At 38.6% G+C, this 16425-nt stretch overlaps 2 long non-coding RNA genes across 2 annotated transcripts in view; one reads left to right on the plus strand and one right to left on the minus strand.

Annotated features, from left to right (window-relative positions):
• LOC140516660 (uncharacterized) overlaps positions 1-1110 on the minus strand; it is a 99780-nt gene extending 98670 nt beyond the window's left edge. The window contains exon 1 of the long non-coding RNA XR_011971415.1: positions 672-1110. This is a non-coding gene — a long non-coding RNA (uncharacterized lncRNA). The remainder of the gene's footprint in view (positions 1-671) is intronic.
• Positions 1111-1392: 282 nt separating this feature from the next.
• Positions 1393-10606, plus strand: LOC140516661 (uncharacterized). Its single transcript, XR_011971416.1, has 3 exons — positions 1393-1898; positions 3127-3298; positions 10380-10606. It is a non-coding gene; the product is annotated as an uncharacterized lncRNA (long non-coding RNA).
• The last annotated feature ends 5819 nt before the right edge of the window (positions 10607-16425 follow it).

Genomic DNA, 16425 nt, shown 5'->3' on the forward strand with positions numbered 1-16425 from the left:
GGCATTGTTGGGGTCCCAGCACGCCAAGCCTCATCATATATAAAATGTGCGTGTGTATGTGTGTGTAAATATGTATTGTTTAATACTAATGTGACGTCATATCCAATATCCCAATCACCTTAATACAGTTTTAATCTATACATGATATTTAACTATTATACATCATATAGCGCTGTAAAGATCTCAGTGAGGTTTTAAGGTTTATAGCCTAACCATGCATTAAGACACATGTAAACACATAATGCAGTAGGTGCAGATGCACCTCCACATGTATGACACACACGTGCATATACAGCACATCTAGTGTACGTGCGCACGCGCACACACGCCCTTGAGTCAGGTAGTTAAGGGTCCCAAACACCTTCCAGACGCCCCCACAAATCGGAGGCCCCTCTAATCGTTACGACCCCGTTTGTTTTGACAGCTGCGAACCTGACGTCCCGAGAAGGAAAAGGGTCTGCCCAGGGTGACACGGAGGTTCTGAACCCGCACACTCCTTCCGGTTCTGTGAAACCTGGACCTCGGTGCTGGAAGGAAGGAACCAACCGTGTGACCGCACCCCCGAACCCCGAAAGCCTTTTAGCATCCCCCAATCGCTTCAACAGATGAATAGTTAAGGTCCTCACAGTTAACAGTTAATAACCTGATGTTGCTTTTTATTCCTCACTTACCTCGTCTTAAGGAAGAGAAGCAAGCGCTGGGTCAGCAGTCCGGAGAGATCACAGAGGCAGAGGAACAAGAGCCTGGGTGCCAAGGTCCCTCTTCACCTGGGTAAGGGGAGAAACAGGCGAACTGCAACTCCCAGGAGTCCCGGGAGGCTTCCCTTTTCTGATTGGCTGGCAAGTCTGAGAAACGGCTGTATCTCCCAATCGGCGGGGGTTTCCAGGCAGAGTACCTACAACGACCAATGGTAGGAGAGAAGTACCCACGTGTTCTAACTGCGCGCCCACCCTCGGGCGCCTGAGCTGCGTTGCTCCGCTGGTCTAGTTCTAACGAACTTTGAAGCACGTGAAGCTGTTTGGTTTTGTTTTTTAGCCCGTGTTCCCGAAGTGACTCCCGCAGATCCCGTGCTTCCTCTGGGGAGTGAAGCCGTCCCGCAGGCACGTCAGCTGCAGATTGTAACCAATGGGGAGAATGCGCTCATTAATGCCGTTCCCCGGCAACCCCAAGCCCATGAGCCAACGAAAAGGCGTCCCGTGCCCGGGAGACACATTCACGCGACCACGGCTGTACCGCTGTGTGTAATAGGAGGGCCCTGGGCCCAATCGCGTCCAGTCCCAAATGGTATAAATTACCTTTCTCCCCGCCCCCTGACCCTTACCCCCCTCTCCGGCCTCTGACCCTACCCCCCTCCCCGCCCTCTGACCCTTACCCCCCTCTCCGCCCTCTGACCTTTACCCCCCTCTCCTCCCTCTGACCCTACCCCCCTCTCCGGCCCTTTCTCTCCCACTGTCTGCCCCGATCTATAGAAAAGCCCAGCTGGGTCACGGACTCAGACCCAGCTGAAATCACTGAACAACAAAACTGAAGCCAAGGAAAAATTTCTCTCCCACTAGTTAAACTATCCCACCTTTCAACCTCAATTTTTTTTTTATCCGAAAAATGGAGGAATTCAGAATACATAAACGCGAAGGATTCTTCCAACTTTCAATGTCCAGGATCCCAGCACAAGCTTCATTTCTGTGGTAACAATTCCAGATGGTGTTACAAGACTTTAAAAATACGAGACACTCCGTAAGTTCCCCAGACCAACCCCTCACTTTAAAGGTAAAGGCTTGGAAAACAGACACAGCTTAAGTGAATTTCTCCAGAAGGAAACGGCAGGCCAACGTTCAAACTCCAGTTCTTTTTAAATTCGGCGCTCCTTCCCCGAGGCTACGATGCCTTTCTATGTGCAGGTATGGAAATAAGTTGTGGCTTAATCTTACGGTGTGTGCCCAGAGGTGAGGATGGTAACTGATCTAGTGTTGTTAATATTTAATACAAATTTTAGACTTTAATAAGGGCCAAAGTTTGAATTAAGAAGAGCCTGGACCTATTAGTCTCCTTTGTTTAGAGGATGCCTTTTGATGGGCAAATGGGACGTCCTTATCAGACCCTTCTTCTAGCATCCTAGTGTTAAGAGAAAAACACAAATACCTTGGGGTATGACTTCAGCTTTTGTCAAACTCTGTTAAGATAACAACTTCAAAGACCTGTGTAGGACAGGATGTCTGTTATCTGGGTGGTGGGACCTTTTCCTTATCTTAAATCACAGAGATATGCTACAGAAAGAAGATGCCCATAGCTTGGAATCATAAAACCCAAATGACGCCACTTTGTTTACAATGTGTTTAAGAGAACTCCTTCCTCATGGCAAAATGTACTTAAGACAGTCAATTTCTGTACTAAGGGAGCCAATTCTGATCTGGCTCCATAGCGCTATGTAACTGTTATCTTTATGGGGAACTGATTAATTAATTAAATCATAAAATGTATGCATTTAGCCTGTTGCCTTTTCTCTAACCAAGTTTTCAGGTCAACAGTGTATATTGGATAAACAGCAGCTTTTATTTTAACATTTTCTGCAGAAAACACATAACAAGGATTCACAATAGCTTCTAAACAAGTGCAATTCCCTTTCCTCTCTAAGGAATCTCAAGTTCCCATTGGAGCCTTCTACAATCCTCTAGACTCATAGTACAACCCTGTGATTTGGTATCCCCACAGAAGGGGAACAAATGACATTGCTAGACAGACAATCTGCTTCTCATCAGTTCCAATATATTCAAAAGGTTCCAATATATTCCAATATTTGCTACCAAAAGGAAAAGTCCTTGTCCAGTTCCAATATATTCAAATATTTGCTACCAAAAGGAAAAGTCCTTGTCTCCTACTCGCTCATGCCTTGGCGTCTTCCTTTGTTACTCTAATAACTCTAGAAAACACATGCATAGTCTTATTCTTATCAAGAAGCTGCTATTGCCTGCTGCTTAAGAACTCCTTCTCCCTGTACAAGTCTGGGTTCTGGGATTCTCTTCTATTCAAGAGAATGGCAGTGTCCCAAAACTTACTCTTCTCAATGTTACTAAAAAGGTACAACTGAAACTGATTCTTGCCCTGGTCTTCCTTCTTTCTCTTTGGAAGGCTGGACTTCAGAATCCTTTTCTTTACAAGTGGCCTATGAAGACTTAAGAATATCCTTCACCTCTCCAAACACCCCTACTAAGGAAGTTCAAGAGCCTAGGATTCAGGAGTTCTCTAAGAAGTCTCTCCTCTATCCAGGAGGCCGAGTTCCCCTTAGACCTAATTTGAGACAGTGAGTATACCTATTCTGTGCCTCTGTCCTAAGAAAGCCATTCAAGATTCTAGGTGACCACAGGGGAGGAGAATGTGACATGCATACACTTCTTCAAAGACTCCCAGGCCCAGAACAACCCAGGTTTCCTTGTAGCTCTGTTGCCAGAAAGTCTTTCCTCCAGAAAGGAAAAAAATAACAAAAAGGGTCTACCTCCATAGCTGACTCCCTCTTAAAAGCACAGAAGAAATAGGTGATTTCAACCTATAATAGTGTAAGTCAGCCATTAAAAAAATCAATGAGAGATGATCAAAGTCCTAAACAATGTTATCATCCATCAGGGAACTTCTCTCACTAATCACTTTCAGATAAGATATATATTTTATTTTTCTTTAATTTTAAGTGTTTATTAATTAATTTTTAGTTTTCAACATTCATTTCCACAAAATTTTGAGTTCCATATTTTCTCCCCATCACTCCCCTCCGCCATCCCATAACGTCTTGCATTCTGATTACCCTTTCCCTCAGTATGCCTTCCCTTCTATCTCACCCCTCCCTTCCCTTATCCCCATCTTCTCTCTTTTCTTGTACAGCAAGATATATTTCTGTACCCCATTACCTGTATTTCTTATTTCCCAGTTGTACGCAAAAAACGTTTCGCAACATTCGTTCCTAATACTTTGAATTCCAACTTCTCTCCCTTCCCCCCTCCCCACCCATTCCCCACTGAGAAGGCAAACAATTCAATACAGGCTATATATGTGTCGTTTTGCAAAAGACTTCCATAACAGTCATGTTGTGTAAGACAAACTATATTTCCCTCCATCCTACCCTGCCCCCCCCCTTATTCTCTCTTTTGACCTTGTCCCTCCCCATAAGTGTTTACTTCTAATTACTCTCTTCTCCCATTTGCCCTCCCTTCTATCATCCCCCTCACCCCACTTGTCCCCTTCTCCCCTACTTTGCTATAGTATAATATAGATTTTCATACCAAATTGAGTGAGCATGTTATTCCCTCCTTAAGCCACATGTGAAGAGAATAAGCTTCACTTTTCCCCTCTCACCTCTTCCCTTTTCTCCTCCATTGAATAAGCTTATTCTTGCCTCTTTTATGAGAGATCATTTGCCCCATTCCATGTCTCCCTTTCTCCTCCCAATATACTCCTCTCTCACCCCTTAATTTTATCTTTTTTAGATATCTCTTCTTAATCAACTTCTTACAAACTTCTATATTTCTACTATGTCATTATTCTTTCAGGTTCCCAGGTTCTACCTAAGGAGTTATCCCTGTCTCTCTCACCCCACACATTCAATCAGTTAACTAATCTGCTTTTGGATGCTCTCCCTGGATTCTTTGGCTTTTCAAGATAGATAGATAGATAGATAGATAGATAGATAGATAGATAGATAGATAGATAGATAGTGATAATGTTTAATATAACATTTTGGAATAATCTCTTTGTTCTCTCTGAAGCAAACTCAGAGAATGCCTCTTCCTGTGTCGGCAGAGGCCAGCCAGGGCTGACTCTACATTCCTTAAGGAGACCTTTAACCTATGACATATCTTGAATAATGGGACTTTCCTTTGTATCTTATTATCTATAGACACATACTATGTTATGGCATATTAATGGTAAAGAAAAAATAGGCATCCTGGGTTTCTATTGAACATTGTTTGCCCTTTCCTGTGTCAGTTATCTGTTTGGGGCAGGAAGCCTGCCACTTACTAGTGGTGGGATTTCCTTACCACCTGGGACATATGTTTACCCAGCTTGGAATCTCAAGATTTGACTGACATTGCTTTGTTAATTGTCTTGTCTTACTGAATTTATGATTTGCTTAATTAGAAGAGTTTCCTTCTCATGGCAAAATGTATTTAAGACAGATGTTTTCTGTACTAGGTAGTCAGAGTCACCTCTGACTCCATAGCGCTATATCACTGTTTTCTTTATGGGGAATTGATCAATTAATTAATTAAATCATAAAATGTATGCATTCAGCCTGTTGCCTTCTTTAACCAAGTTTTCAGGTCAACAATAGATAGATAGATAGACAGATAGACGATATATAGATAAGTATTTATTAAGTGCATACTACATTGAAGGTACTGTACTATGCAATGAAAATACAAATACAAGCAAAAATATAATACCTATCCTGAATGGTACGTTGTAATGGAAAAAAGTCAACACACAAAAAAGGAGCTAAAAAGCTGGTGGAGGGGTGTGTGGAAACAGTATACATTGTTCTTTTCTGATTTGCCCTCTCCTTCAATCTTCTTTTGTTTCCTCCTTCCGTCTAAGAAGTGTCTCTCCACTTTTTTCATTATATTCTCCCACTCTACTCTAAAAGTTCATTGATTTATGAATAATAGAAAGTTACTCTCTCTGTTGTCAAATGAGTATTAACAAATACTCTACGCAGCCAAATGATCTATTCCTTTTATCCTTGATAATGAGATTTCACAGGCTGATTTAGATCTCTCACAGGAATATAACCTTGGGGATTATGCTATTTTTCATCCTTGTATCTAAAACACCTAACTCTATGCCTTCCACATAGTAGGGGCTTAATAAATGTTTATTGAATGGAATGGAATTGAACGTTTCTCGATAACCTCAAACCCCACATGCACATGCTGAGAACAATTGACTTTGGATATGCACATCCTTTCTGGGATATGACTAATAGGCACTATGTACAATGAAGAAATGTTAGAAGTTTCCTTATAACCACAATTTAAAAATCAGAGGCAAAAGTTGGGCAGCTGACAGTATGAGTTCTTTATGAAACACGTTGCCAGAAGGAAGAGGAAGAAAAAAAGAATACTCAGATGTTTTATATGTTAAAGAATAGTGTCATACTTTCACTCCTTCATCTCGTGCTTGCTTGGTATTTGTCTAGATATAAAAGATCTAATTTGTTTATTTTTCACCTAAATGGACCATTCGATATTTTCCCAAAGAAAATTTAGCTATGAAAACAAAATATTTTCACTAGAGGGATGCATTCAGTTAGGACAGGATTGATGTGGCAAAATCAGAAATAAATCTTGGAATAAGCCTTATGCTTTTGGCATTCTGATAATCCTGGTATTAAAGATATAATATTTCACATGCTTTCATGCAAGATGCAGAGATGGAAAGATTAAAAACTTGGGATAAAATAAATAGTGAATAGGGAGCAAAATTAAAAAGGGGGACCCAGAACTGAGTTATATGTTATATGAATTGTTTGTACATTTTCAGAGTAAACAGCTTAGATCACCATTGAATCACGCTTTTGTCTAGGGTACATTAAAGAAGTTATAGTTATGAATCAAACTATAGGTGACGATATATATACGTAGTCTTTACAAAGATCTGTTAACAAATTACCTCCTTTGATGTTAATAATAAACTCATGAAAAATACGGTCTAGGTATTACCACCTCTATTTTACAGATAAGGAAACTGAGGAACAGGTATGTTAAGGGACATACCCAAGGCCATATAGTTAGAAAATGGCAAAGCCAGAAGTTAAAACTAGTTATTTTTATTAAATGTTCATTTTTGCCTTTTGTTTTATATTATAACCATATTCAATTGTACCCTGCCCATTAGAAACTCCTCTTATAAAATAAAAAAATTAAGAAAAACTGTCACATCAATTGCATCCAAAAATACATACAGCGTGCTATCGCCACAGTCTCCTACCTCTCCAATGAAAGATGAGTGTATTAATATTTTCTCGTGAGTCAAATACATATGTACATACATACACATATACATACATAGGTGTGTATTTCTTAGTTCCTTATTCTGCATCAGTTAATACAATTTTCTTTATATTTCTGTGAATTCCTATTAACATTTCTTCTCACACAACAATATTCTATCACATTCATGTGAACAATTTATTTAGCTATTTTCCAATTGATACATACTGCTTCTGGGCTAGATGAACAGGAAAAACCACAAGATGGGGTATCCTTCCCCTTGCTTTCTCTTTGCCCCTTACCTGTCCCCTTCTGACCAGATCCCATGAGGAACACTGAGAGGAAAAGCAGCAGGGATGGCCATTCCATATGGATGAGCTGGGCATCAACATTTACAAGCCTGAACCATCGAATCTTATCATCTACCCTCCTACTAAATCCTAGTCCTAGCTGCCCTGCTACCGTAGTCTGCAGATACCCTCAGGCCTTGTCATTTGATGTATCCTAAAGACTTCTGGATCTTACCATTCTTTTCTTTAATGTACCCTTAGGACGTTTAGACCTTTCTTTTGTCCATACAAACATCTGAATTCTTTTATTTTGTGTTGTCTACCCCAATCAGAGTATGAGGTCCATGAGAGCAAGGATTGGCTGAATTTTTCTATTTGCTTTCCCAGCACTTGTCACAGAGCTTTGCTTCTAAGTAAATATAAGCAATACTTTTTCATTCAATAATTCATCCATTCATTCAATTTGTCATTTGCTACAAAAAATCAGCACTGCTACAAATAGTTGGACTATTCTTCCTGTCCTTTACCTCTTTGAAATATATTTAAAAGGGTATAAAGATTTTAGGCTTTTTTTTTTTTTTGTGCACAGTTCCAAATTGGTTTCCAGGATGGTTTGATTGCTTAATATGCCTCTTGCCCTTAGGTCATTGATTATTTCTGTCTTTTGTCATTTTTGCCAATTGCCTGATTGTGAGCTTTTAATTTGTATTTTTTGTTCTTAGTAATTTAAAGTAATATTTCATATAGTTGTCACTTATGAAAAAATACATATACGTTTTAGTAAGCATATTGCCTTACTGTTATAAATTCAGTGAAAAGCAAATAGGAAGGTGATGAAATCCCAAACCAAAGATGAAAGGAAGTAGAATTGTTTCACCTGGAGAAAATATGATGGCAGGGACATGATAGTTATCTTCAAGTACAGTCATGTGAAAGACTTCTCACACAAGTTTTACATGGCTCCAGAAACCTGAACTAACTCCCAATTTAGACGCAGAAAGGCAAATTTAATCTTGATATAAAGGGGAAATTAACTAATCAGGAACTTTCTAAATGTGAATTAGGCTGCTTCAGGAGGCAGTACATTCTTCTTGAAATTTATCAAGTAGAGATTAGAGACTTTGTTGTCCTTGCAAGGAATATCATCAGGAAGATTTCTGCTTTAGACAAGAGTAGATCTATATGACCTCAGAGGTCCCTCCTGGTTCTCAGATTCTGTGACTTATTGCACTAATAAAATTTTGTAGATTTTAAATTATATCAATAGATATACCACTAAAATGAGTACATCTTAGATTAGTCTTCACTAGACCCCAAGAAACCACCTTGGAGTTGCAAAACTCAAGTCATATTAAGCCAGTGATCTAGCTATTTGAACACAGATGAAAATATTTCTGCATATCTGGGTGCACATTTTGATTAGCAGCAATAGAACTGAAGGAGAGCACAAATTGCTTACATGGAACTTCACATTATTAATTATTATTATATTGGTTGAATAAAAGGCTACATGTTGTTCATTTTATGGCATACTGCTGTATTCTTCACTAGAAATGAAACTCATTTCTAGTATTTTATTCTGAAAGTTACTTTTAGCCACTGTACACTTGTTATGAATTTCAATATTGATTCTAATTCTTCCCCTCACTATCCATTCTTTCCCTGTGCTCATATGATGCTACTCCACTTTAGCAGAAAATCAGTTGCTTTTGTTGGAGAATACTAATTCATTAAGGGGAAAAATGAATGATTAACATTGTCTCTCAGGATTATTGTAGCTCATTGCCCCAAATGATTTTGTTTCAGCTTGCTGTCTTCAACTGACTTTCACCATTTCCCTCTCTTTTAAAATACCTCCTTCTGATGAGTTGTATTGCACTTAACATTGCATCACTCACCCGTGGTAAGATTTTTTTTATGAACCTCGGGGAAGGTTAATAAGCCTTTGCCACTAATTATCAGTAGCTTATTGTCATCTTTATGACAATATCATTTTCTTCCTTTTGTTCCCATTTTTAGCTGAACCCAATCCTCGTTGTTTGTTTCTTGGTTACGTAGGCTAAAATTAATGTAGAAACCCAAAGAGCGCTGGGAGGATTTGCTTGAACCAACTAAAAATCCATTAAAATTCCCCCTGCTCTATTTTTTTTTTAAGTGACTATGCTTATGTGAATTATAAAAAAGATGAGTTGACATTCATAATAATTGTTATGTGGTTATTAGTAATATAATACATTAGCCTGACCTGTGATCATTAACTATTTTATAGCTTCAGGGGAATATCTTCACAGAGAAATAGTTAAAAATGAGGGAGGGAAGGAATTACTTGAAATGTCTCAAGATTTATGTTTTGACAGTAAAAAAGAGAATAACACTGAAAAGCTTATTTGAGCCAATATGGAAGAATTGATTTTCAGCCCTTAATATGTTCCTTCAACACATTTTCTTCATGTGTCTTATACTTATCTAATAGACATTTAGTTTTAATTGTCAAACATCTGTTTTATTACTTGAGCTCTGAAAATATATCTAATTGGTATGAAAGAGGAATGGAAGGAACAGACATTTGGAGGAAGATGGCATCATCAAATTTAGAGCTGAGAGGGATTCGAGATAAAAACTAACTCAATCTCTCATTTGATTGATAAAGAAACTGAGGTCCAAAGGTGGCATGGGATTTACCCAAAATCATACAGGTAGTAAATAACAGCCAGATTCAAATCCAGGTCCTTAATTTCAGAAACAGCACATTATTCACTGCATTCCATCTCATACTTATTCTCACCCAAATGTCCAGAACATTCAGGACAGAAGATAAAAGTATTAAAGGACGCAGACAAGGAAAAGAGTAGAATCCTTCCTGTGACCTCCTTCCAATTATGTATAAAGTTGATCTAATATTTGTTCCCATCCTTTCATCATGCACAGTATTATCTATTCCTGAAAAAAGCCATTCAGGTAGTATGCACACCAAGTTTTAGAGAAAAGCACAGTCTTATTAGAACTTCTAGTTCCCATTTGGCAGTTTATTTCCGTGTCAGTTTTTGTTTGGAATTATCTCAAAAGCTCCTTAAGGGTAAAAAACATATTTCATATATATTTCTATCCCCTACAGAACTCGAAATGTAGCATGCCAAGGATTTCAAATAAATGCGTTTCTAGATTGTTTGAAGGGAACAAGAAAAGCCATGCTAAAAACTTGAGAGACTCATCAATCGAAGAACATTTATTAAGTGCCAACTATGTGTCAGGCACTATGGTATATCCTGGAGAAAAGAGTGGAAAAGAAGTGACCCTACCCCTTTTTCTTCTTAATAAAACAGATTTTAGCCTAACCCTAAACTTATTCATTTCTGTCTTCCATTTCTTAAGAACCTATTATGTGCCAAGGACCACTATAAGTGCTTTACAGATATCTCACTTGATTCTCAAAACAGCCTTGGAGACTAAGTACTATTATTATTCACATTTTACAATTGAGATAACTTTGGCAGAAAGGGCTGCATAGCTAATGAGCAAAATCTAAGGCTGGATTTGAACTCAGGTCTTCCTGACTCCAGACCCAGTGTTCTGTCAATAATATTGCTTAACAGACAAAGGTGAGGGCTCAGACTCCTTAAGAGTCTAACCAATGCTGAGATTTCTTAAGAGTCTGACCAATGTGGCAGATTTTTAATAAATTTTGTATTTTTTCTTTGGCTAAAAGAAGTCTTGGGTCAAATTCATTTGGGCAGGATCCAGGTGTCGCTATTTTAGGGTCCCAACATCCCTAAACCTCAACAATATGAGCTGTTTCAATATATTGACCACAGTGTTCCTCCACCTAAAACAAGAGAACAAAAGCCAAGGAAGGCTTAATGGAATTCTTTTAAATATCTTTGCACATAAATAGAGAACAGTGGCTGTCATGATGCTGGTTCCAGAAGAACTATGCAGCATCCATTAATTCAAATAAAGACTTTGGCCCCCTGACTACACAGATGATCCTTTTTGAATAAGAGAATGTTTAGAGCCTAAATGTATGGAAGAAATATTAATGTAGTGGAAGACCACTGAACTTTTAGTTGACAAACTATATTCTAAATGTGGTGTGACCATGGGCATATCACTCTGTCCCCTAGCTCCTTCATATGCGAAAACAGTATGATGATTCTTGTATTAACAACCCACGGGGTTGTTGGTGAAAAGTGCTTTGAAAGTCTTTAATAGTGGAAGGTTGGAGCCAAGATGGTGGAGCAAAATAGGGACTTGCTTGAGCTCCCCCCCAAGCCCTCCAAATACTTGTAAAAAATGACTCTAAATAAATTCTAGAACAACAGCACCTACAAAATGACAGAGTGAAACAAATTTCCAGCCCAAGAAAACCTGGAAGGTTGACAAGAAAGATCTGTTGCACCAGTCTGACAGAAGAGCACAGTTCAACAAGAGGATTGGCCCAAGGAGACCTCAGGGGACTGAATCACTGGCAGCTGTGGTAGTTTGCAGACTTCTCAACCCGCAAATGCCAAAGACACCATAAAAGATCAGTAGGGAACGTCTGTCTGACCTGTGTGAGAAAGGACTAGGTCTGGCCCCAATCCCAGGCAGCAGCAGCAGTGGCTGCTTCCAGAGCTCTCAGCCCACAAACAGTGGTGGGGGGATCAAGTGACCGGTCAGAGGGGGATTGAAGGGTTCTCTTTGATGGCACTGAGGCAGTATTCTCTTGCTGTGCCCTGCTTGGATCTGGGGCACAATCATGGATGATGATCTTGGAGCAAGGAAGAGTGCTGGCATGAGTTTTTATGTGGGCCTGTAAGACTTGTGGTTTATGAATATAGCTTAGATAGCTATTTGAAAAATAGTCTCATAGAGGTCGAACAAATTGTGAAGAGTTTTCAATTCATGAGGAGCTTTAAATATTTCACAAATGATCATATGTATTATTTGATAGTTAATAGGGAGTTATTGTAGGTAAAAGTTCTCAACAGTTTAAGGAAAAAGGACACAGGATACATATGACATGCAAAGTGAATGAGTGGAAATAAATTATACAACAAAACATTTAAATATCAGCAATTGACTGAGAAGTAGGGTTAAGGGAAAATATATTCATTTCCTTTGTGACTTATCTGGTTTCTATCCTAATTGCTCTTCCCTCATCTAACAAAACAAAATAATTCACTCATATCCTTTATCAGTCATTCATGATCTGCAATTAAATTCCCTGAGCAAATTCAAATCAAGGTACACAGAGTATAATGGATAGAAAGATTCCATCTGCAAAGCTTGAAGACTTCACAGAATTTCAGTACTTCTTTTACCACTTCAACCTGAAACTCACGAATATTTACATTCTATTTATTCTGGATACTGTTATCCATCTAGACTTTCTGATCCTGTGTAGTTGTTGCAAATGTCCACTAAATAATAGAAATAAAAACAACTCCCAATTATGGCAACTGATGACATACATTTGTCGTTTGTCGACTGCTATCAAATTTGAATTGAACATAGTACTAACAAGAATTTCTAAAGAAAACATCTAAAGATAGGAAAGGAGAGAAATAATAAAAATCAAATAACATCAGTAGACAGAATTTGGGGAAAATAACTGAAAGTGATACAAGAAAACTATTTTAAAAAGAGAATCAAAAGTTTGGTAAAAGACACATATAAAATGTTGAAGAAAATAATTCCTTGAAAATAAGAATCAGCCAAATAGTAAAAGAGATACAAATGTTAATTGAAGAAAATAACTCCTTAAATATTAATACTGATCAAATGTAAACTAATGACTCCAATAGACATCAAGAAACAATAAAGTAAAATCGAAATAATGATAAAAATTGGAGAAAATGTAAAATACCTCAAAGAAAATAAATTTACTTTAAATTATCACATTAACAATAGCCAAGGAGGCAGAGCCAAGATATTGGAGTAATGGCATGGACTTGTTAATGGTCTCCCCTGAACCTAACCAAATACATCTAAAAATGACTAAACAAATTGTGGAGCTGCAGAACAAACAGAATGATGGAGGGAAGCAAATCTCCAGTTCAAGACAGCCTGGAATATCTCAGGGAAGTGTTTATCGCACCGTGCAGAGAACAGAGCACAGAACAATATGGGCCATGCCAAGAAAGATGAGGCCTGATCAGGTCTTGGGGGAAATGTAATTTGAAGTTTTTGTGGCAGTTTCCAGACTTTATGACCCCAAAACGATGAGGACAAGTTGAAAGGTCATTGGAAATATCAGGTGGGACGTCTGTGAAAGAGCAGAGTTGCTGGGCCTCAGGTTTGTGGAGGCAGTGGAGGAATCCACAGAAGAAGAACCTGTGGCAGCAACTCTTTATGGAATTCCCAGCTCACACTTTGTGGGGGGAACAATCGATTGACAGTGCACCCCCACCCCCACTGGAAGCTGAGAACTACCTCGAGAAAGTGCACAAAAGTCAAGTAAATACCTTGAAAAAAGAGCAAGAACTGGAAAAAGAATCAGACTGTAGGGGGTGGAGCCAAGATGGCAAAGTAGAAAGACATACAAAGACAGGCTCTCCCCACACAGCCCATAAAATAACTGTAGAGAGGGACTCTCAACAAATTTTGGAGAAGCAGAGGTGGAGAACAACAGAGTGGAGGAGATTTCCAGCCCAGAGTGACCTGAAAGGCCCATGGGAAACATTTGTTGCACAGACATGGAGCAGAGCGGGGAGCCCAGCCCAGCCCAGCCTTGGTCATGTGGCTTAGCTTGAGAACAGTCCTCGGGGGTGGAATCTCCAGTCCCAGTAGCAGGAGATTCGCAGACCCTCAACCCTCCAAAGGTCAGTGACTGGGTTTTTTTCAGCTGGCCAAGGAAGGGAAAAGGGCCTTCCCATAGCTCCAGCATCAGGCAGCAGCTGCAGAGGTCACTTCTGGCACGCAGCAGCAGCTCCCATCTCAGCCCCTACAGCAGCCTGAATCCATTGTTGGATCGTTAAACGTGTGGGGGCACTGAGGAGCTAATTATTATCTTGGCCCTGTGTAGAGGCCCTGAGAGAGCCGGTCTTTGTCTCACACTGAATGGTGGCCCTGCCTCCACAGTTTGACTGAATCCCAGCCTCCCAGTGCTGACTTGGCAGAACAGGAGACCAGGGCGCTGTGGAGAGGTAACTGCTAAGATTTTTTGCCACAAAATTCTCTCTCTGCTCCCAGACCAGTATACATACTTGATTGTGCCACCTTGGAGGAACTGAGATTTTACAGATTCCCAGATTATACCCTACTCTTGACAAAGGATCCAAAAGTCAAGTAATTTGTTGGGAAAATGCCCAAAAAAGGGGAAAATAGGGGGAAAGGAGATGGAGGGAAAGACATAGATAGTAATCATAACTGTGAATGTGAATGGGATGAACTCTCCCATTAAAATGGAGACAGATAGCAGAATAGATGAAAAACAATAATCCAACAATTTGTTATTTACAAGAAACACATTTGAAATGGGAGGATACACTCAGGGTAAAGGTGAAAAGTTGGAGCAGAATATATTGTGCTTCATCTGATGTAAAAAAAAAAAAATTGGGGGTACCAATCCTAATCTCAGATAAAGCCAAAACAGAAATAGATCTAATCAAAAGAGATAAAGAAGGAAACTATATCCTGCTGAAAGGTACTATAGGCAATGAAGCAATTTCATTGCTAACCTTATACACTCCAAGTGATATAGCATCCAAATTCTTATAGGATAAGTTAAGGGAGTTACAGGAAGAAATAGCAAAACTACACTAGTGGGGGACCTCAAACTGCTGAAGAAGAAGTCCTCGCAAATTATTTTTATGATACAAATATGCTTCTGATATCTAAATCAGGAAGAGTCAAAACAGAGAAAGACAATTATAGACCAGTTTCTCTAATGAATATTGATGCAAAAATTTTAAATGTTTTTAGCAAAAAGAATATAGCAACTTAACATGAGAATAATACATTATGATCAGGTAGGAATTATACTGGGAATTCAAGACTGGTTCAATATTAGAAAAACTATTAGCATTATTGATCATATCAACAGGAAAACAAACAGAAAACACATAATTGTCTCAATAGATACAGAAAAAGATTTTGACAAAATACAACACCCATTCCTATTGAAAACACTGGTAAGCATAAATGAAACTATCCAAAAAATAATAAGCAATATCTACCTAAAACCATCAGCAAGCATTATATGCAACGTGGACAAGCTAGATGCATTTCCAATAAGATCAGGGGCAAAACAAGAATGTCCATGATCACTACTGTTACTCAGTATGGTAGTAGAAATGCCAACTGTAGCAATAAGAGAAGAAAAAGAAATTGAATGAATTAGAATAGGCAAAGATGAAATTCAATTATCACTCCTTGCAGATGATATAATGATAGAGTATCCCAGATATTCGAGTAAAGAAATTACTTGAAATAATAAACCAGTTTGGAAAATTTGCATGTTGCAAAATAAACCCACATAAATCATTTGCAATTCTATATATTACTAACAAAGCTCAACAGCAAGAGATAGAGAAATTTCATTTAAAGCTACAGTAGACACTGTAAAATATTTGGAAGTCTACCTGCAAAAACAAACTCAGGGACTGCATGAACATAATTACAAAAATTTTTTCCCACAAATAAAGTGAGATCTAAGTAAGTGGAAAAATATCAGTTGTTTGTGGGTAGGCTGAGCTAATATAATAAAAATGACAATTCTACCTAAACTGATTTGCTTATTCAGTACCATATCAGTTAAACTACCAGATAATTATTTTCTAGAGCTAGAAAATATAATATCAAAATTCATCTAGAAGAACAAAAAGTCCAGAATATGAAGGGAACTAATGAAAAAAACATGCTAGAGGATGTTGCCTCACCCACCAGATCTCAAATTGTATTATAAAATCAGCAATCATCAAAACAACTTGGTACTGACTAAGAAACAGAGGGGTAGGCCAGTGGGTCTAAGCAGGTTAGATACTGAAGACATAGTAGTCAATGATTATAGCAATCTACTGTTTGATAAATCCAAGGAACCCATCTTCTGGTATAAGAACTCACTACTTGACAAAAATTGCTGAGAAAATTGGATAACAGTGTGGCAGAAACTGGACATAAACCAATACCTGACACCATACACAAGAATGAAGTCCAAATGAATGCATGATGTAGATATAAAA

Source organism: Notamacropus eugenii, chromosome Y, assembly GCF_028372415.1.
Source record: "Notamacropus eugenii isolate mMacEug1 chromosome Y, mMacEug1.pri_v2, whole genome shotgun sequence".
Classification (NCBI taxonomy): Eukaryota; Metazoa; Chordata; class Mammalia; order Diprotodontia; family Macropodidae; genus Notamacropus; species Notamacropus eugenii.